Source organism: Silurus meridionalis, chromosome 12 (assembly GCF_014805685.1).
Source record: "Silurus meridionalis isolate SWU-2019-XX chromosome 12, ASM1480568v1, whole genome shotgun sequence".
NCBI classification, from domain to species: Eukaryota; Metazoa; Chordata; class Actinopteri; order Siluriformes; family Siluridae; genus Silurus; species Silurus meridionalis.
In genome coordinates this window covers 22,462,869-22,483,031 of record NC_060895.1, presented here as the reverse complement: position 1 = coordinate 22,483,031, position 20,163 = coordinate 22,462,869, and the positions used below count along the sequence as shown (strand labels likewise).

General features: G+C 40.0%; 1 protein-coding gene across 1 annotated transcript in view; it reads right to left on the bottom strand.

Moving 5' to 3' along the window:
- robo1 (roundabout, axon guidance receptor, homolog 1 (Drosophila)) overlaps positions 1-15,353 on the bottom strand; it is a 285,171-nt gene extending 269,818 nt beyond the window's left edge. Inside the window, 1 exon segment of the mRNA XM_046862548.1 lies at positions 15,087-15,353. The gene's annotated coding sequence lies outside the window, so the exon portion shown is untranslated.
- Positions 15,354-20,163: the final 4,810 nt, after the last annotated feature.

The following is a 20,163-nucleotide window of genomic DNA, read 5'->3' as shown; positions in this document are numbered from 1 at the left end:
ACGTAAATGTAAATTTAAGATAGGAAAAAAGTAAAGAAGTACAAAAGTTGCCAAAAGGGAATGACCAAAAAGAAATGAATGAATTAAAGAAAGTAAGAAAGAAAGAAAGAAAGAAAGAAAGAAAGAAAGAAAGAAAGAAAGAAAGAAAGAAAGAAAGAAAATAATAAAAGGCAGTAAGAATAAGCAAAGAAGGAAGGAAGGAAGGAAGGAAGGAAGGAAGGAAGGAAGGAAGGAAGGAAGGGATAAGAAAACAAGCAGAAAATGTAAGTGATAAGGGAGAGAAAGAAAGAAAGAAAGAAAGAAAGAAAGAAAGAAAGAAAGAAAGAAAGAAAGAAAGAAAGAAAGAGAAAGAAAGAAAGAAAGAAAGAAAGAAAGAAAGAAAGAAAGAAAGAAAGAAAGAAAGAAGGAAAGAAAGAAAGAAAGAAAGAAAGAAAGAAAGAAAGAAAGAAAGAAAGAAAGAAAGAAAGAAAGAAAGAATGACGAAATAAAAGAAAATAGGGAAGACAGAAAAGGAGAAGGTAAACAGAAACAGAAACAGAGAAAAAAATAGAAGAATGATAAACAGCCATCTTCCTGCTTCCTCCTTTCATCCAACATTATTTAATTATATAAATAATTCACATAATTAGCAGTCTGCCCTCATGCAGTATCTATCTTTAACTGATATCTAAATTAAGAATGCTATGTCTTTCCATTTTTCCGTCTTTCCGAGCACCACATCCTATTCTTTCTCTTGGGCCCTTGAGCAAGGCCGTTAACCCACCCATGAGTGCCCAGATGTGAAAATGTTGATAAAGTACTCGGCCATTGACAGTCCAAAGCCTGGCTGCAAAAAGAGAAGGGGTGGGTGTTGGGGTATCTACCCGACCCTGTAAAAAAAGTGCTACGGAAATGACAAGTAAGCCATCAGGCCCTTGCAGGCCCAATGCTCCTTATGGTGCAGGAGGACAAAAAAAATCCAATTCTCCACTTATTTTCCACCAAAATATTCCTCAGCAGTGCAGTACAGCACGGATCTCATCCTGCAGCGATCACCTCCACCCCCTTACCCGGGGCATCCTGTCTGCTCCACCCTGATATAGATAGATATCCTTCCTTCATTCCTGCTGAATCTACATTGAGTCATTTCAATAAAGCGGCATGGCCCCCGAGGCTCAGCGGCTCCGAGGCCTCGGCCTGCAGTCGGGAAGCGGCCGCGGCTCCTCGCGTCATCCATCTTAGTTACCCTGGAGTCTGCGCTGCTGACACCGGCGCTGACGGATGGGCATCTTGCCTTCCCGATCTCGCCCTCGTTTGTTATGATACTACATTAAAGGGCCTAATAGAGTGTGTCAGGAAATATTGAAAATATCACAGCAGAGACTTGGGAATGACCGTAACGGATGGGTGTTTGCGGAACGCTGCCCTCGAAGGTTAGTGATGAGATGACCTTTCTCCCTCCCTCCCTCCCTCCCTCTTTCCCTCTCTCTCTCTCTGTCTTTCTCTCTCTCTTTCTCCATCTCGCTGGTTTTGAAAGTCCTGACCCCTGATCCTGGACCTGAAGCAGGGACGATGTAATAGAGAGAGAGGGGGATTATAACAGAGGACAATAGACGTGTTGCCTCTCATATCGCAGCGCCCAGACTGTCTTACTGCCTTTCTGTCAAAACAGAATCTAATTCTTTAATGCAATCAGCATTTTATTTAATACTACACCAGACCCATATTGATTGTTGTGATTGTTTCTCATCTGAAATCTCTATCGTAAAGTTACTAATTTCCCACAGCAAATATGGACTGCATCTCTGCATTGAGTGTGAGCGGTGTCCCAAAGGAAAACCTGTCAAAAATTAAACGAAGATAATGTAGACCTTTTGTTAAAATTCTAAATCAACGTGAGGTTTGGGATGTTTACATTGCATCTGTTTTGAAAATTAATAAGTCCTCACTAGCTGGAAGAACAAGATTACAAAAAAATTAAGTTGTGATCACGTGAAAACAAGAAAGTAAAATGACCTTTTAGGACTTACAATTGTTTTCTGTGCTTAGGTAAACATTTTTTACACACACTTAAAGTTTAAATGAGTGCTTTATGAGGACATTCTCAGCCCTGGACAGTTTTCCAGTGATGGTGCCGAGGCAAAAGGCATAACACAAAAAATTATGGATTTCAATGCCATTTGAATTGAATTTTCATTTCGGTGCATCCCTAAAATATTATCGTTGGTGTGGCCCTCTGACACAATTCAGGTTTCTCATGTGGCCCCTTGTAAAAATTAATTGCCCACCCCTGCGGTATATTCATCTCACGCACATGCGCATTTGACGAAAATACCGTATTGAACTCAAGCGAAGTGAACACGCACATAAAAAAACACAAAGTCTGTGTTTTCTACCGTGAAACACGTGAAATCAAAGCATCGATCTGTTCTGACTGACACACGTGAAAGAATTGCTTCGAGTGGCAACAACGGAATACGAGGCAGATTTGAAGGTCATTGTTCAAGGCAAGGAATGCCAAAAGTCCCACTAAGTAACATGCATAGTAAAAGAAAAACACTATTGTAAATTATTATATTTTTGTTTGTGAACTTGGTTAAACTAAGAGTTTGTGTGTGTGAGACAGTGCACACAATGTTCATTGTTGAAAATGACTGTCCTGTGGTCTTAGAACTGTAGGAGTCAATTTCTGTCATTATGTTGGTGTGTGACATTTACAATAAATCTGGCTGAACAGAGGTGTGTGTGTGTGTGTGTGTGTGTGTGTGTGTGTGTGTGTGTGTGTGTGTGTGTAAGATGAAGGGATGGGTGATGTTCATGTGTGCCCATGTGTATGATGTGGTTTTTGTGGTAACACAGTCAAAAATGTGGCTCTCGGTCTCTGACTGGTTGGCCACCCCTGCACTAGATTGTGGAGTGTGCTTGTAGAAATATGTGTGATATTTATTCAAACACAAGAGGGTTAGAAACATCAGGTGCTGAAGTAGGTGAGGTGAGAAGGCTACCACATCCAAAGACATCCTAAACAATTGTGTGCCTCCAACCTTGTGGTAACAGTTCGAAGAAGAACCATATGGTTGGTTTCCTGATACTCTTGTTCATATAGTCTATTAGTGTGTAAGTGCAAATCTTGGTGATTAGTACACCTGATAACATGTGTAATATCAGTGTGTATCCGTGTACACTCAGTGAGTACCAAACACCAGAACCAACACCTAACCCTGCAACTTAACGCCCTGCACCGATGCTGTTTGTGTTTATGATGCAGGTCGTCCAAGGCCAGAAATCACTAAGAATCAGACAGCCGCAAAAACCGAAAGGAATTATTTGCAAGAGGTTTTGAAGTCATGCATTCGATCCCTTTAGAATCAACTCAGCAACAAGGAAAAAAAACAAGAAACATTTAAAAGTTTGCTCTGGACTTGAGACCCTGCAGCTTTCCAGTACTTCAAATAAAGTCTGATAGACAAGGCAGGAGCTTTAACCACAAAACAACAAGCTTGCCGAAACAGGAAACAACAACTCCAGGGAAGCAGGACGTGATCCGAGACGTGATCTGGCTGTCGATCGTGAGACCCGAGACCTGAGCCATGCTAAAGAATGAGTGCTTGTTGTTCGAAAGCTTGGGCACGATTTGTCTGATCAAATGTAGCTAAAATGTTCATCTTCTTCTATTCTTCTATCTAAGTCATTTATATTGTTCAATACATTTTTCGGGTCATGTCAAAACTAATATTTATTCTTTCGAAAATTTGGCATTTCATCCACACTGAAACTAAAATTAACTTTCTTTCGGCTTCTCCCAGTAGGGGTCGCTACAGTGGATCATCCGTATTCATGATCTGCATGTTCAATTTGGCACATGTTTTTACGCTGGATGCGCTTGCTAACGCAACCCTCCCCATTTATAAGCCCCACTGGCTTGTGCAACCCTAATGGCTGGGGTTGGTTCCCTGACCGGGAATCGAACCCCGGCCACAGCGGTAAGAGCGCCGCATACTAACTACTAGACCACCAGGGAACCGTCATCCACACTGAAACTACACAGTCTATTTCAGTCAATGAAAACACTCTCCAAAGTGAATCAATTTCAAATAGCCGTTTTTGTGTCACAGTGTGAACTATGAAAATGATGAAGCATTTTTAGTCATTGTCGTGACGTTTCAGCCAGTAAATGACATGGGTTGAAGTGTCTTACATTTTGCTCATGCGCAGTACAGGGATGTATCATTTTCAGATGTTCCCACGTGGATAAGCAACTTTTGGGACACGATTGAATACGATATTGTGGACGCAGATTTTATCAAATCCAAATTTATCTGGATTAGCGTAGATGTAGCCTGAATAATAAATTCGGTTAAAGATGACTAAACAAGAAGAACTGGAGATGTTTTGATGGACATGGTTGAGCATCAGGACCAAACCGATTCAACTCAGATCAAATGTCACTCGCTTATTGCTTCTGTCACTGCGGTTGTTTGCCCATCTTTAATCTAGAATCTCATTAGGCACGAAAAATAAAAAGCTTCACGGTGCAAAAACGAAATTAGTTTTCATCAAGGTGAACTTCAACCTCATGAATATGTTCATCTTGATGACGATTCAACAGAAAGAGACATGACGGGCCACAAAGTCGCCTGGGAGGTTTAAGAGATTACCGTATTCGTGTTATTTGGTATATTAATGTATCTTGACGCTCACAGGTGCAGAAAGGAAATGAAAAGGGCCACAAGGGGAAAAAACCCTCCAAGGTGGAGAAATATTTAAATTATAATATTTTTTTTTAGTACTGTATGAACCAGTGCATGTGCATGCAGGCGTTTCCATGTTATATGAACATGCTAACAATACTTTTATCACCACAAATAAGAAGTCTCATTTGCAATGTAATTTTGCTTAAATTTTTTATGAATCCATCGCTCTGCGGCTACAAACCACAACGAATTTCGAGGACCTAAAGCAGAAGTTCCATCTCACCTTCAGTCTACAAATAAAACCTTTTTCCTTCCTTTACTGTTGTCTTGTTAAACACTCTCTCAGATTGCGGGCAGTAAAGACAGTTGAGAAGATCATCAATGTCTCTCTTCCCTTAATTATAAACATAAACACAACACGCTATTTTCACAAATAACTGTTGCTTAATCTTCAACAAACTTTAACACACAGTATTTGTTGCATTATCAAAATTTTTTTGCCTACAATTATCCACGTTATCTTATATTTAGCAGTGTGTACTTGTCAGTTCTATGTTGTTACAGTGTTATTGTGTTATTGCACTGTATATAATGTCCTGTGTGTAGATCTGTTTGTTGTAGTTTGTTTTATATTAACTTGTTTGTATTTAGGTTGTATTATTTGTAAAGGTCGACTGATTTATTAACGATAATTTATTGATGGAACTATTAGCTATCGGCAAAAATCCACACTGATAGTTTTTCCGGGTGCTAAGGCAGCTGAGAAAGTCTGCTGTCTTTACAAGAGCGTGTTTTACAGGCCAAGCACTGACGACACGTGCTGTTTGTTTTTTACACGTGAGATTGCACACTGCACAGAAAGCGTTATATTTTTTAATCACAATTTACAATGTATTATTTATAGAATTCTATTCATTAAAAAATAAATATATTCATATTTAGTTCATAGAGCACATTTTCATTTTCAGTATTTTCAGTTTTTTATTTTTATAATAATATTCAGTACTATTTTACATGGAGTATTTGTGTGCTTTTTTTAATTCAGTATCAATTTGAAAAACTATCTGTTGATTAATCAGTTATTGGCAAGTACGATCCAACCTAGCTAACGGTATCGGTAAAATCCGCAATTAGTCAACCTATAATCATGTTGCACCTCTGCCTTGGAGGGACATTGTTTCGTGTCAGTGTGTATTGTTCTGTATAAGGTTAAAATGACAATAAAAGCCACTTGAATTGACGACTTCTTATGATTCTTTGATTTAATTTTATTTGTAGAGTACTTTTAACCAACACCAAATTAACAATTCTCTCAATTATGCATTTCATCAAAATTTCCAGCTGTCGTTGTGATTGTTGTCATGAGCCTAAATCTCAAATTCGAAAACTAAAATCTTAAATCCAGTACTATTTACAATCCTAGACAAATCCAAAACCTACTAAGTAAACTGCTTAGCGTTACTTAGCTTTAAAAGATTATTTTGTTTAGGCAGTTGGGTGTCACATGATGTTTTGCTATCTATAAGGGATGTGAAGTGTTAATTTTTTAAGTGATTCACAACAAACCGAGACTTTTGGTGAGTTTGACTTTTGGTGAGTTTGACTCCTACACAAGAAGTTTTTTTTATTCAATTGTAATGAACCAGTTCTGTTTCTCATGATATTTCCTTTTTTGGAATATGATAAAATATTTGTAAATGTAGACATGTCAGAAGGAGTTTGGCTACTGAATATGTAACCTTTAAATTCATTCTGCTTAACTGAAAAAAATTACTAATAGAAATTCCTTAATTTTGCTAAACGAGCGATCTTCCTATCGCTAACTCAAAATGGAACCCGTCCTCACCCAGTACCTCACCATCCACAGTCATCTCATGAGTCTTTTGGTTGCCAGTGCAGAATCAGAAATATTTCCAGAATGACATTCAGTTCTAAAACAGACGGTACAATTCTGCTTTCAGTAATATTCGTTAGAATAGAAATAGATGTAAACAGAGTACGAATTTTTGGAACTAGACTGATGCAGATCTTGCATCATTTAGATTTGTGAATACTGCAAGCGCTTACAATATTTAACATTGAAACGACAATATGTGGGATATGGTAATACATCTCCTCCATTATGGATGTTAGCTTATCCAATTCTGACCTTGAAGTGACTCTGACTAGCAGACTAGCGTTGTTCAATTTTAATGGATAGCTTATCAGTTTACACAGTGCTCCTGTCACACACAGCTCAGTCACTACTGATAAACCCGTCATTCACGCCGTTCAGTTGTTGTGGACGCTTTACACTTCATCCTGGAGCCATCTATTAATCCAAACACAATATGGCCAAACTTTCTGTTTATACACAATAGAAAATCGTTCTCTTCACCGTAATGATTTCAGTTCCACTCTTTGATGATGCAGACACAGGGGTTTCTTTATATCTGATGCTTTAGGCTTCAGGGAAAGAAAAAGCAGACTGAAAGGGGGACCCTCTCAGAGTCTCCAGGGACTCACAGGTCCTCCGTTCGTACGGTTCTGCAGGAAGCAGAGGTAAGTCCTGACTTAAAAAGCACGTTTAAGAAGAAGCGAGGATGAAAAACAGTCCCAATTATTCCTGCGGCGTCCTGCTGAGCCTCAAGCTGTTGTATGACCTTAAAACCTTTTAAATAATGCAACACTTCACTGCAGAAAGGACACAAAAAAGGCAGAAGACAGGAATTTTTCCAAATAGTTAAACGTTTGCCAGCTGTGAGTTTGTCCACAGATGGTCGCTTTCTACCCCTGGTGTGATTCCAGACAGTACACAAGCTGAGACGATGTACTTCAGGGCCTTGATAAAGACCAAGTGGCAATGCCAGCGCTGCATATTTGAAGTACGATTGTGGGATTCAAATATGACTAGCGGCTTTTCCTAGATGCCATGTTAAAGCCAAAACATCTCTGTCCATCAGGTAAATATCAGACTGTTTAGAGTTTTTATACACTTTTCCGGCTGTCGACAATATTGTTGTCATGAGCCAAAATCTCATATCAATAACTATGACATAAAATTCAATATTATTCACAATCATAAAAACATATTACGGTAAACTACTAGGTAAAACACTTAGCATTAGCCTAAGATTATTTTGTTTAGACAACTGGGCGCCACATCATGCTGTTTTTGCATATCCACAAGGATATATAGCGTTTGACCGATGCACCATGTGACCCCAACAGCCATCTTGCGCTAAACAGCATGAAAGAGCTAAGCTTCGCACATTAATCTTAACACAGAAGCTAAAGAACTGTATCAGATATCAGTGGTATAATTTCTGAACAACATCAGTACTGCCTTGGGAGAAGTTTCTGTATTTAGAATCGACTTTTGCAGGTGCCAGTGTAGTGATTACATTCGCTAAAAATGTCTAATTTTTAATTAATAGCGCTCAAAGGACAGGAATGTCTTTAGGTCCAACAAATCTGAGGTAAAAAAATGAGCAAAATGATTCTTTATTGAAAATAATTGTAAATTTGTAAAATGTATATTGCTTTGGTGTAAGAGAATGTACCAGTAGGTAGTGATGGTAAATCACAAAACCTTGATTATTTTTCTATACGTAGTTATGACACAGAGTGGTAATTGTGCCTTACATTAAAAAACAGTGATGGTTTAAACATAGAATTTCATACATAATAAAAAAACTATTGTCCAGACACCTCTCAGACAGCAGCTTTCTGACCACCACTCATAAAACAGAGGGTTCCTCAAGGGTTCTGTACATAATTACAGCTAAACTTTTAATAAAAAAGCTGTGTTTAATATGGAAGTGTTCCATTAAGATATTTAATTATTTATTTATTTGTGCAAGAAGAAAACTATATAGAACTGTTTAGGGCTTGAGAAGAACCTTCAAGAAGGTTCTAGCAACCTTTTTTTGAATAACAACAGAGACAGAAATTTAATGACCATTTAACCATTCAGAGACCACACAATTATTTATGGATCTGGGGAAGGGGGGGGGGACAATTTGAAGTAAACCACGCCCATCAAGACAGAACTGTATCCTCACAGCTGATCAGTTTGTCCAGATGCTTCACACTTAGGCCCATTCTAACAGCATTAAATGTAAATGCAATTTCCTGCTAAAGTACATGTCTATGCCATTTTTCTCCATCCTTCCCATCCCCTCATTAAAAATTACAATCAGACTCGTCTCATCGTCCGTCTTGTACAATAGAATGTTTCTAAAACTGAAACTTTCACCCAAAATACTGAGTGTGGAAAAATCATCTCTATTTCAGCATTTTAGCATTTCTGGATGCCATGTTTTGAAATATCACGTGTAATCATGATGTAATTGTGTGACTTAGTGACGCAAACGGATTACTGGCTTTGTAGTATTGGTGTATTGCTGCCCAAATGTGAGAGTTTTATCACAGAGGAGCGTTATTACAAATGTTGCTCTGATAAACAAGCATCATCACGGGCTCCTACAGTTCCAGTCCCTTCTCTCCAGAAGCAGCAGGTTCAGGACCAGGATATTCCAGACAACCAGCACCATCATCAATCACCATCATATATTAGGGATGTGCATCTCCATAACTGAGGCTGATGTGATTCGCATACTGATGCATATCCAATGATACAATACATTAAAGATGCATACTGTATGAAGCGACTACCGATGCGATGTAATACAATTCACCCCTATTACAATGCAGAACGATCCGATTTCCCATTCAACACAATGTGATTCAATGCAATACGATGCAATCGTATTCAATTCAATATTTCCAGAGTCTGACAGCAAATTATCAATTTACTTAAGTGCCTTCTGACTTCTAACGCCTTTGTAGTGCAAAAAAAAAAAGAAAAAAGATTCAATAAAACCAGACATTGTTTTCCTGTTCTGCCTCCAGGAAGATGCAGCTCTACCTCTGCCATGTTAATCTGTATTCTATGTAACTCTCAGGAAGCACCTCGGCCTCCGTAGTGTTGTGATACGTTATAATCGAGTAGCAGCTGAGAGAACGCGCTCGAGAAACAGTTTTCGAGGGAAGAAATGTAATCTACATATCAAAAATATAACTAAATTAAATATATAAATATATCCGTTTTTACAGATGCAAATATGTTAAAAAAAATGCATCACGATACAAATTAACTTAGCGAAATCGTCAACTTTGATGCCAACGCACCAATGCAGGATCGGGAAATCTTACCATCACTAATACACACACGTTATCTATGTATCTGTATAAACATATATACTTAGTGTGAGCAAAAAAATTTAAATACCCAAATGCCCCAGTAACATTTCTCTTTTCATCTGACGGCCTTCTGTGTCCTTTAATTCAATATATTTTACTGTTATAAGATTTAAAGCTGGATAATATGATGTTAATTAAATAAAACTATCATAGCAGGCTATAAAAGTACGGCCTGATGTCAGCGGTCAGCAAGATTATGGTGCTCATGATGCAGAGGTCAAGGTGACCCGGTCAAAGCCATTCCCAATACACACACACACACACACACACACACACACACACACACACACACACACACACACACAAATCCCCACAGGCAGACAATTCAATCGAGTGAACCTAGAAGAGAAATCCCTTGAATATAAACGAGAAGGCTTTCTCTGGAGCTTTCACACATCTGCTTGTAGCACTGAATGATAAGTCATTTGTCTTACATGACAACAGGAAGTAGAAAAAACTTCCCTAACAGGATATGGATTTGACAGGATGTGTTTACACGTTCTAATCTTTCCTCCTATCGATCCCTGCTCGGGTTCTTCTCCACATACTGTCCATATGCAGGGAAAATCTGCATCTTCTTCGCCCCTTTCTGACAGTGTGCATCTAGCATTACGTTTTAAAATCACCAGACAGGAAAAATATGTACAGGATGACGGAGAATCACATCGAACGAGACAGTTATGGGTAGGGAAAACAATAAACATCTCTGTGAAGAGTATGCAAACTGAAAGTAGAGCATTTATCACTGCGGATATATAAATACACACACACAAACACACACAAGTAAATAAAAAATACACCCTGAAACATCTTGTGAACAAACATGTGGTCACCTTCAACCAGATCTGAGATCCTTGATCATTCTGCACCAGAATTTAGCCCTTGCTTATCTCTACTGAAAGAAAACGATGTGGTGGTGCTTTATTTTATTAGTCTGTCCAGCTCTTCATTTGGGGGTTCAAGCCTCAGCACTGCCAAGCTGCCTCTGTTGGGCCCCTGAGGAAGGCCCTTAACCCTATCTGCTCCAGGGGTGCTGTATCATGGCTGACCCTGCGCTCTGACCCCAGCTTCCTACCATTGCTGGGATATGCAAAAGAAAAAATGGAGGTGGTACAGCAGCGTAGTGGTTAAAGCTAGTTTCAAATTCTAGCCAGACCAAGCTGCCATTCCAGGGCCCCTGAGCAAGGCCCTAAATACCATAAATGCTCTGGTGTATAAATCAGATAAAAGTCACTCTTGATAAGAGCATTTGTCGAATGGCATAAATGTAAACAAAAACTAACACAAAACTAATCAGGACGCTGCAACACACAGCGCAATCAATCAACAAGCATCTTACGAACGAGTTACGTTCCAAACGATTATTTGTAGCATGAATTTGCTCGTAAATTATTGACTACGCTTATCTTCGAAAGGTGTAAGAGCTATAAATACTATCAAATTAACAATAAAATATACCCAAACAAATCGAAATAATCAAAATACTGTATACAATATTTTGAACTAAGAAAAATGTACTTAAAAAAATTGATTTGCCCAGAGCGCATCATGTAGACTCGCTACGGTTGAGGACTAGCCAGCGGCGGTTTTCCTCCATTTAGATTTTTTTTCGACTCCGAACTAATTTCTTTGAGGACAGGTTTGTTCGTATTCGTGAAAGTTCGTAAAGTGGGGAGTGTCTGTACTGTAAATTCTACTGCAAATACATTGATTCGGTTCAACAACAATTTACGGGTTTCGGTGGACACCTGTATCTTTGCAGCCATCTTGTTTTTATATAACTGAGCAGGGCCTTGTTCAGTGGCCCAGTGACAGCTTGAAGAAAAGTCCTCACAGACATGGACATCCAGGAACTCAATGCTGGAGACACACTTGATAAGGGTGTTTGTTAGTGAAACAATGATTTGGATCTCCTCCCTGAAGGCTGTGTTGTCACATATGCTGGCTATCATAGCGAGAAGTGAAGTGTTGTGGGTAAAAAAGAACCTGAGTGGTATCATGTATGCTCAAGAAGCAACAAATCTTTTGATTCCATTCTAATAGATTACCATGAAGAACTGCTAAACACCTGAGTAGTACTTTATTAGCGTTTGTTGGTCCAGTTTTGCCGCGTTTTTTGTAAAAAAAAAATTCAACTCGAGGTTAACACAAATAAATCATTAAAAGTCCATGACGTCAATGCAACGGTCGCAGGGGCTCATGGGTTCTGAGGCAGATGAGGTTACAGGTTATGGAGGATAGATTGAAATCGCGTGCAGCTGGCTCGGGTCCAAAGCCATCTACCGGGGCCATGCACTTCAGAAAATTGGCAAGACAGCGAAAAATTTGGTGAGATGAGTCACATAGCGTGGAGGAACCCATCTCATACAAACACACACACACACACACACACACACACACACACACACACACACAGGGGACTGATGAAACAAGCATGCAGGATGGCTGAAAAACAGAAATAGTGCCTTTTTTACACATCAGCACTCCACCTACTCTTTAATATTCTCACATTCACATTTTAATCAAAATCCGTGAGGAAATGCAAGTCGCCGGATTTGAAACCGATCACACTCGAGCGCTCCGAGTTTTCACTGCTAGCACAGGTGTGATTTCAGTAGTAACGGGGCGTTTAGGATGTACAGCGACCTCGCAGGAAACGTTTCTTTTTTTTACGAATAAATGAGAATGAGAAAAAGACGAGACGATGAGACCCGATAGTATTCAAATCTGCCATTAATATCCAATTTGATAGCAAAGTAGAGAGGTGTGAACGAGGGTCTGGTGGGTCTCAGAGATTTATATTTATAGCATATGGCATTTATCCAGACCGACTCATAATTATATCAACTGAGCAGTTGAGGGCGCAAGTAAGGGCTTGGTGGTGCTGAGATCTGAACCCATAATCAGAAGTCCAGCATCTTAACCACTCAGCTAGAGATCACTAAAAAGACATCAGCAGGGGGGGGTCTGGGATGAATATTATACACAAAGACAAACTGTTCGACCGCATCATTAAAAAAAGGTGGACACCCATCCATCCTCTCCAATCATTTGCATTTGGCAGACACCCTTATCCAGATCAATATACATTCATCTCATGCATACAACTAAGCAGTCTTTGGGTTAAGGGCCTTGCTCAGGGGCCCTGAAGTGTCAGCTTGGTGTTGCTGGGATTTGCGTTTACAATGCATCTTCAGAGCATCAAAACATCTGAAAACATCTTGAATAACGCAATCAAAGCAAACAACTGATTAAGTCAAATGGGTCATGTGACTGCCTCGTGTGATAAAAACAAATTCATATGTTGTTGTTTTTTTTATATTTTTGCTTTGTGAAGTGGAAAACAAATCTTCAAAATGATCTACGGGTTTCAGACCAGATCACTCAAGAGGAATGTTAATACCAGATACGGCCAAAGCCATGATGAACTAGATCAGGGTTACGCCACTAAAGCTCCAGCTCCAGAACATTCCTTGCTCACGATTCTCCAAATAAATAAAATTTCATTCAAAATTTAGCGGCTCACATCTACAAGAAACATCTTAACCTGCAATCAGAAACACACGGCGTTACTGATATCATATTTCTAATGATTCATTTCTAATGATAATCATCTCAAAAACAGAGTTCAGTCTGAAACAAACCCCCAAACCCCCATCCCCCCCCCCCAAGATCCCAGTGAACAAGCTCCATGCGTCATGTGTCAAAGAAATTTCTAGGAGTAAACCGAATGTAAAAAAGATGCACTTTGTGATAGAACGTTGCTGATCAAGTGCATGAATGTAGGTCAGATCTGATCAGACAATGTGCAGCAGACCAATCGATCTCCAGCTTATTGTACGATTTGTCATTCTTCGATTCCTGAAGGCAAATAACCCAGTATCAGATGTGTTGTGCTTTGTGAAATCCCTCGCCTCGCCTCACCTCGCATTGATCTCCAGGCTCTGAGATGCATTATACCACACCACACCACAGCGCACCAGAGTCATGTGTTACTGTTAATCGGAGGATCATACACACAGCCTGTATGTGTTATACAGGGGAAAGACGTCAAATATACGTATAACCCTGAGCTATTTCAGCAGCGAGAGACCCTTAGACTCACAGTGAGGGGTCTGAACACACCATGCAACACTTCAGGAAGAAAGAGGAGTGTGGTGTAATTAGAAAGAGTCTAATAGGACACAGTGAGTAGATGAGCTTGTGTAAATAAATTCTTAGATAATGTGTTGAACATGTAATACAAAATATATATATATATACACACACACACACACACACACACACACAGAATATTATGACATTATAATATTATGAGTGGTGAAGTGAAGAACACTGATTATCTCTTCATCATGGCACTTGTTACTGGGTGGGAAATATTAGGCAGCAGGTGAACATTTTGTCCTCAAAGTTGACGTGTTAGAAGCAGGAAAAATGGGTGAGCGTAAGGATTTGAGCGAGTTTGACAAATTGTGACGTCTAGACGACTGGGTCAGAGCATCTCCAAAACTGCAGCCCTTGTGGGATGTTCCCAGTCTGCAGTGATCAGTATCTATCAAAAGTGCTCCAAGGAAGAAACAGTGGTGAACTGGTGGTCGAGGCTCATTGTGCACGTGAGGAGCGAAGGCTGGCCTGTGTGGTCCGATCCAAAAACATCACATACAGGACTCTTCACTTCATCTCCATCAGAGCTTAGAAGCTCCCAGAACCCAGAAGCTTTTACAGCTCAGTTTTTTAATCCTAAATGTCTTGATTGAAACCCATCAGCTCAAACTTTCTCTGTATGCTTTAACGCTGAGACTTTTAGAGGCTTCTTCAGAAACCTTCCAGCAATGTTTCCTCAACGTTCCACCTTAACGCATTAACACACAAACCCAGACAGGTCCAAGAGCGTTCCCCAAACGTGAACAATGCATGACTGTAGTGTGGATCTCCAGCTCGAACAGAGACGAAGGTGCGTGTAGGTGTGTGTGTGTGTGTGTGTGTGTGTGTGTGTGTGTGTATGTGCGCACTCTACGCAAACGTGTGCTCGAGGTCTCGCACTCTTCCTCTCCACTGCGTGCTTCGGGATCGCAAAAGTTCTCAGCAGGCAGCTGACAATCCTCTCCGTGTCTCCCAACCATTCCTGCGCGTGTAACCCACGTATACCAATACTACTATACAACTCACCTGCGATTCTGCGCGCGACTGACCGCCGTCCATGTGCCACCCGAGACGCCGTCTGCTACACGTCCATGGCTCCCGTCGGACTTAAGCAGCAGCTTTTTCCCCCTGTTTCACACGCGGTGCCGTTTTCCACGCGTTCAACACGCCTCCGAGGTGCACGCAGCGCGAGAGCTGGAGACAGTCCGGAGTTCCGCGTGCGCGCGCGCGAGCACACCACGCACAGAGAGGTGGATAGAGAGAGAGCGCGCGCGCGTGTGTGTGTGAGAGTAAGAGTGTGTGAGAGAGAGAGAGAGAGAGAGAGAGAGAGAGAGAGAGAGAGATGAACTGATTTTGTAGAATGAAGAAGGAGAGGTAAAAAAAACTCGCACGGAAGACTGATGATGTGCGCATGTAAAGATTACGCACTGGTGCCGCGAGGCGCGCGAGCACTCACACACACACACACACACACACATACAGTACACACACTGCCTGACACGCAAACTGCGGCGTGATCATTAATCCCAATCAAACATACACACAATACAGACAGAAAAACCTAAAAAATATATATATATATAAAATAATAAATACAAATTGCTAAAATGTAAAATATGAAACTTAAATTTTATATGAAAAAGTTTTTGGTAGCAGCAAAAATATAGCAATACATAAATATACATTGTATATTTACTTATTTGCTTGATCGCTCATTTGTATAATAATTTGTTTATTTGTGTTCAACCCCAAACTCCTAAAGCACCTCAATCCCACCTCCAGAATCAGTGATCAAAAATATACACATTTTTATTTCAATCCAAATTTTGAATAAATGTAATTATTCATTGCCATCAAGAAAATAAAGAAAACAAAACTCGAATAAAATTCGAATGTCTTACTGTCACTGTTGAAATATAAATATATATTTATATATTATTTTAAATAAAAACAGAACTGTACAAAGGATTTGTGCAGATGGAGAAGTTTCTGTAAGAACGCTTTTAAAAATATAGATTTTCAATCTGTATTTTCATCTCTGAAAGTCAGTAGGAGTAAGACAGAGTACATGTGTGTGAATGAGATCGAGGACAGTGGAAGGTGCGGTTGCAGGGAGAAGAGGTGGAGAAGGTGGAGGAGTTCAGGTACCTGGGGTCAACAGTGCAAAGTAATGGAGAGTGTGTTAAAAAAGTGAAGAGTGCAGGCAGGGTGGAGTGGGTGGAGAAGAGTGATAGCAGGAGTGATTTGTGATAGAAGAGTATCTGCAAGAGTGAAAGGGAAAGTTTATAGGACTGTGGAGGGACCTGAGATGTTGTATGGATTAGAGACAGTGGCATTGAGTAAAAGACAGGAGGTGGAGCTGGAGGTAGATGTTGAGATGTTCATTGGGAGTGACGAGGATGGACAGGATTAGAAGCAAGTTTATTAGAGGGACAGCGCATGTAGGACGTTTTGGAGACAAGGTGAGGGAGGCGAGATTGAAATGGTTTAGACATGTGCAGAGGAGGGACATGGGGTATATGGGTAGGAGAATGCTGAGCCACCAGGAAGGAGGAAAAGAGGAAGACCAAGGAGGAGGTTTATGGATGTGGTGAGGGAAGACATGCAGGTGGTTGGTTTGAAAGAGGCAGATGTAGAGGACAGGGGGGAATGGAGATGGATGATCCGCTGTGAAGACCCCTAATGGGAGCAGCCTAAAGAAGAAGAAGAAGATTTTCATTTATTTACAAAATGCAAAGTGAGCAAACAATAAAAAAATATCAATATGTGGTGTGAATGCCCAAAGGTGGATGTTCCTTGCAAGGCTGGAGCTGCAGTTCTGCAAATGGAGTTGGAGATTTGGTCAGGTGTCTTCAATGCTGAGAAATACAGGCGTATACTTTTTTCATCATGCAATACCCTCAGGGAGGTGTTTGATTGGCTCCAGCAGGACAACAACAGCAAAGATACGGGCAATGTCATTAAGAACTATCTTTAGTCTAGAGAACAACAATGGGTCCTGGAAGGGATGGTTTTGGCCCCCACAAAAACTTGATCTCATCATCAACGAGTCTGTTTGGGATTACAGGAAGATACAGATGGATTTCAGGGGGGCTTAGAAGATGATCTGTGCTTAGTTCTCCACAATGTGTGGAGCAACCTACCTGCTGAGTTCCTAAAAATTGTTTGCAATTGTATATTTATCCTGGACAGAGACATGGTGGATATACAGTCTATTACAGGAATGCTGTTCATTTGAAGGAAATACACCTGTTACCTCAGAATATACCCTTCTATCACAAATCACTCCTGCTATCACTCTTCTCCACCCTGCCTGCACTCTTTTCTTCACTTCTCTAACACACTCTCCATTACTTTACACTGTTGACCCCAGGTACCTCAACTCCTTTACCTTCTCCACCTCTTCTCCCTGCAACCGCACCACTCCACTGCCCTCCCTCTCATTCACACACATGTACTCTGTCTTACTCCTACTGACTTTCATTCCCCTTCTCTCCATCATGTACCTCCACCCCTCCAGACTCTTCTCAACCTGCTCACTACTCTCACCACAAATCACAATATCATCCGCAAACATCATAATCCACGAAGACTCCTGTCTGACCTCATCCATCAACCTGTCCATCACCACTGCAAACAGGAAAGGGCTCAGAGTCGATCCTTGACTGGTTTAATCCACTTTAAACCAGTCTGTCGTTCCTACTGCACACTTCACTGCTGTCACACTGTCCTCATACATGTCCTGCACCACCCTCACATACTTCTGACACACCTGTCTTCCTTATACAATACCACAACTCCTCTCTCTCCACCCTGTCATACGCTTTCTCTAAATCCACAAATACACAATGCAACTCCTTCTGACCTTCTCTATACTTCTCCATCAACATTCTCAAAGCATAGAATGCATCTGTGGTGCTCTTCCTCTTCATGAAGCCATACTGCTGCTCACAGATGGTCACCTCTTCTCTTTGCCTGGCTTCCACATCTTTTTTATAACAACTTTTTACTTTCACTCATTAGATTTTTAACACACATATCTGTACTTCCTACTTCTTACATTTTTAAAACAGGATTGTTACTTTAGTTTTAATCTATTTGCTGACAACATTTTTTTGGTTCATCATGCCGCTTTCAGCCCATCAACCTCTTTCTTGTGATAATGCAGCTTTTTCAATCTAGCACTGGTGTATTATTTCCTGGCTCTCACACACCACAGACATAGGCTAGTTCACGAAGCTCACAACGAGCAAGACGGAAGGCAACAAAAAGTCTGGGGTTAATGTGGATGAGACAGAGGGAGTCAGTGATGTAAACATGACTGAGAACTGAGACATTCCTGATCACATGATCATCATCTTTTCTCTGCTTGTGTTCTATATGTTGGATATTCAGCCTGTATACATTCATTAGGTCATAATTAATATGATGTGAGGTCCAGTTACCAGCAGGACACTAAACAGATAGTAGTAATGACTAATTTTTACTTAAGTACATGTCATAATGTTTACATGCTGTTTTTACTGTTTACATGCTGGTTTTTGTACCTCTTGACTGCTGCTACTGCTGTTTTCTGCACTGCATTGTGTTTGTTTATATATACTCTTGGTTACAGTTTTTATAGTTCTCTTTGCACAGTACTGTATATTCAGAGCATACAGTAGGTTTACTGGTCGGCGCTATCTTGTGTTATGTGTTTGTCTTGTTGTCTGTCTGTCTGTCTGCACTGTCTGTCTGTACTGTTTTCGTTTGCACTGTTTGCACTCGGTTGCACTCGATGCACTTTATGTATCTTTGTGTTGTAGCTTTATGTTGTTTAGTGTAGCACCAGGGTTCTGGAGGAACGTTGTCTCGTTTTTACTGTGTACTGTGTACAACTGTGTATAGTAGAAATGACAATAAAAGCCTCTTGACTTGACTTGACTTGTCAGAGCCCAAACTTCTTTACATTAACTTGTAAAAAAGTGGAGTCAGTACTTCAACAATTACCAGAGTCTTTTAAAACATGAGTATCTCTACATCTACTTGAGTGAAGAATTTGTGTTCTTTTGCCATCGCTGCTGTCAGACAAGAACAGGACTCTCATGAGCACAATAATAGGAAAACTTCCCTTACCATTGACTACATTGACTGTTAAACTAAATGTTTACATGTACATTATTTCTTTTTCATTTATTTCTGTACTGTCCTGATGGCTCTATGTCTACTGTTTTTGACAGTTACTGTGTTTACTGTCTCTTGTCTCATGTTGTCTCTTGTTTTTTTTCTTTAATGCACTAAATGTTGCACATGTGCACTTTGTGTTTTTAGTTTATATTTCTGTGTAGTTTTATGTTCCGTTGTTAATTGATGTTTAATGTAGTACCTTGGTCCGGTTACAGTATACTATATAGGGATTTGGAAGATCAGTGGTTAAGTCATTGGACTTTGGCACAGATGGTTATTGGTTCAAATCCCAGCCCCCTTAAACTGCCACTGTTGGGCCCTTAAACGAGGCCCTCAACCCTTAACTGCTCAGTTTGTAAGTCGCTCTGGATAAGGGTTTCTACCAAATGAAACACAAATGTAAAATGGTTGGAATGATAATAAAGCCTATTTGACTTGTATGTGTGTCACCATATCGTTACGATTGTTGGTTTTGCAATGCATTCTAGCCAATCAGGTTTAATAATTCAACAGTGCAGTAATATATATATAAATGCTAATCCAGTGTGCTGCATTTAAATGGATTACATGCGACAGAAAAGAGCACTTCTGTGAATTATGCTTCGAGCACACAAGCAATGATATACAATAAACTAAAGCACTGGTTCATATAAGGACACATGCTGACTAGCAACAAACTCCTTTAAAACATCCAACCTACAGAACATGTATTCCTATATCATATCAAGGTATAGTATAGTTATAAAGTGTAGACACTGAACACTATCAATAGTATTTTCTAGATAAGGTTTAGAAGTTACTAGTTAGCTATGCATGGTACACCTAGCGACGGTAGTAGCTACTCTCACTGAGGTTCACTGGAGTTACAAAGCTTTAGAAATTGTTTTATAATGATATATCTCAATTTCTTTCTCTTGGTCTACTTCACTTTGTCAGG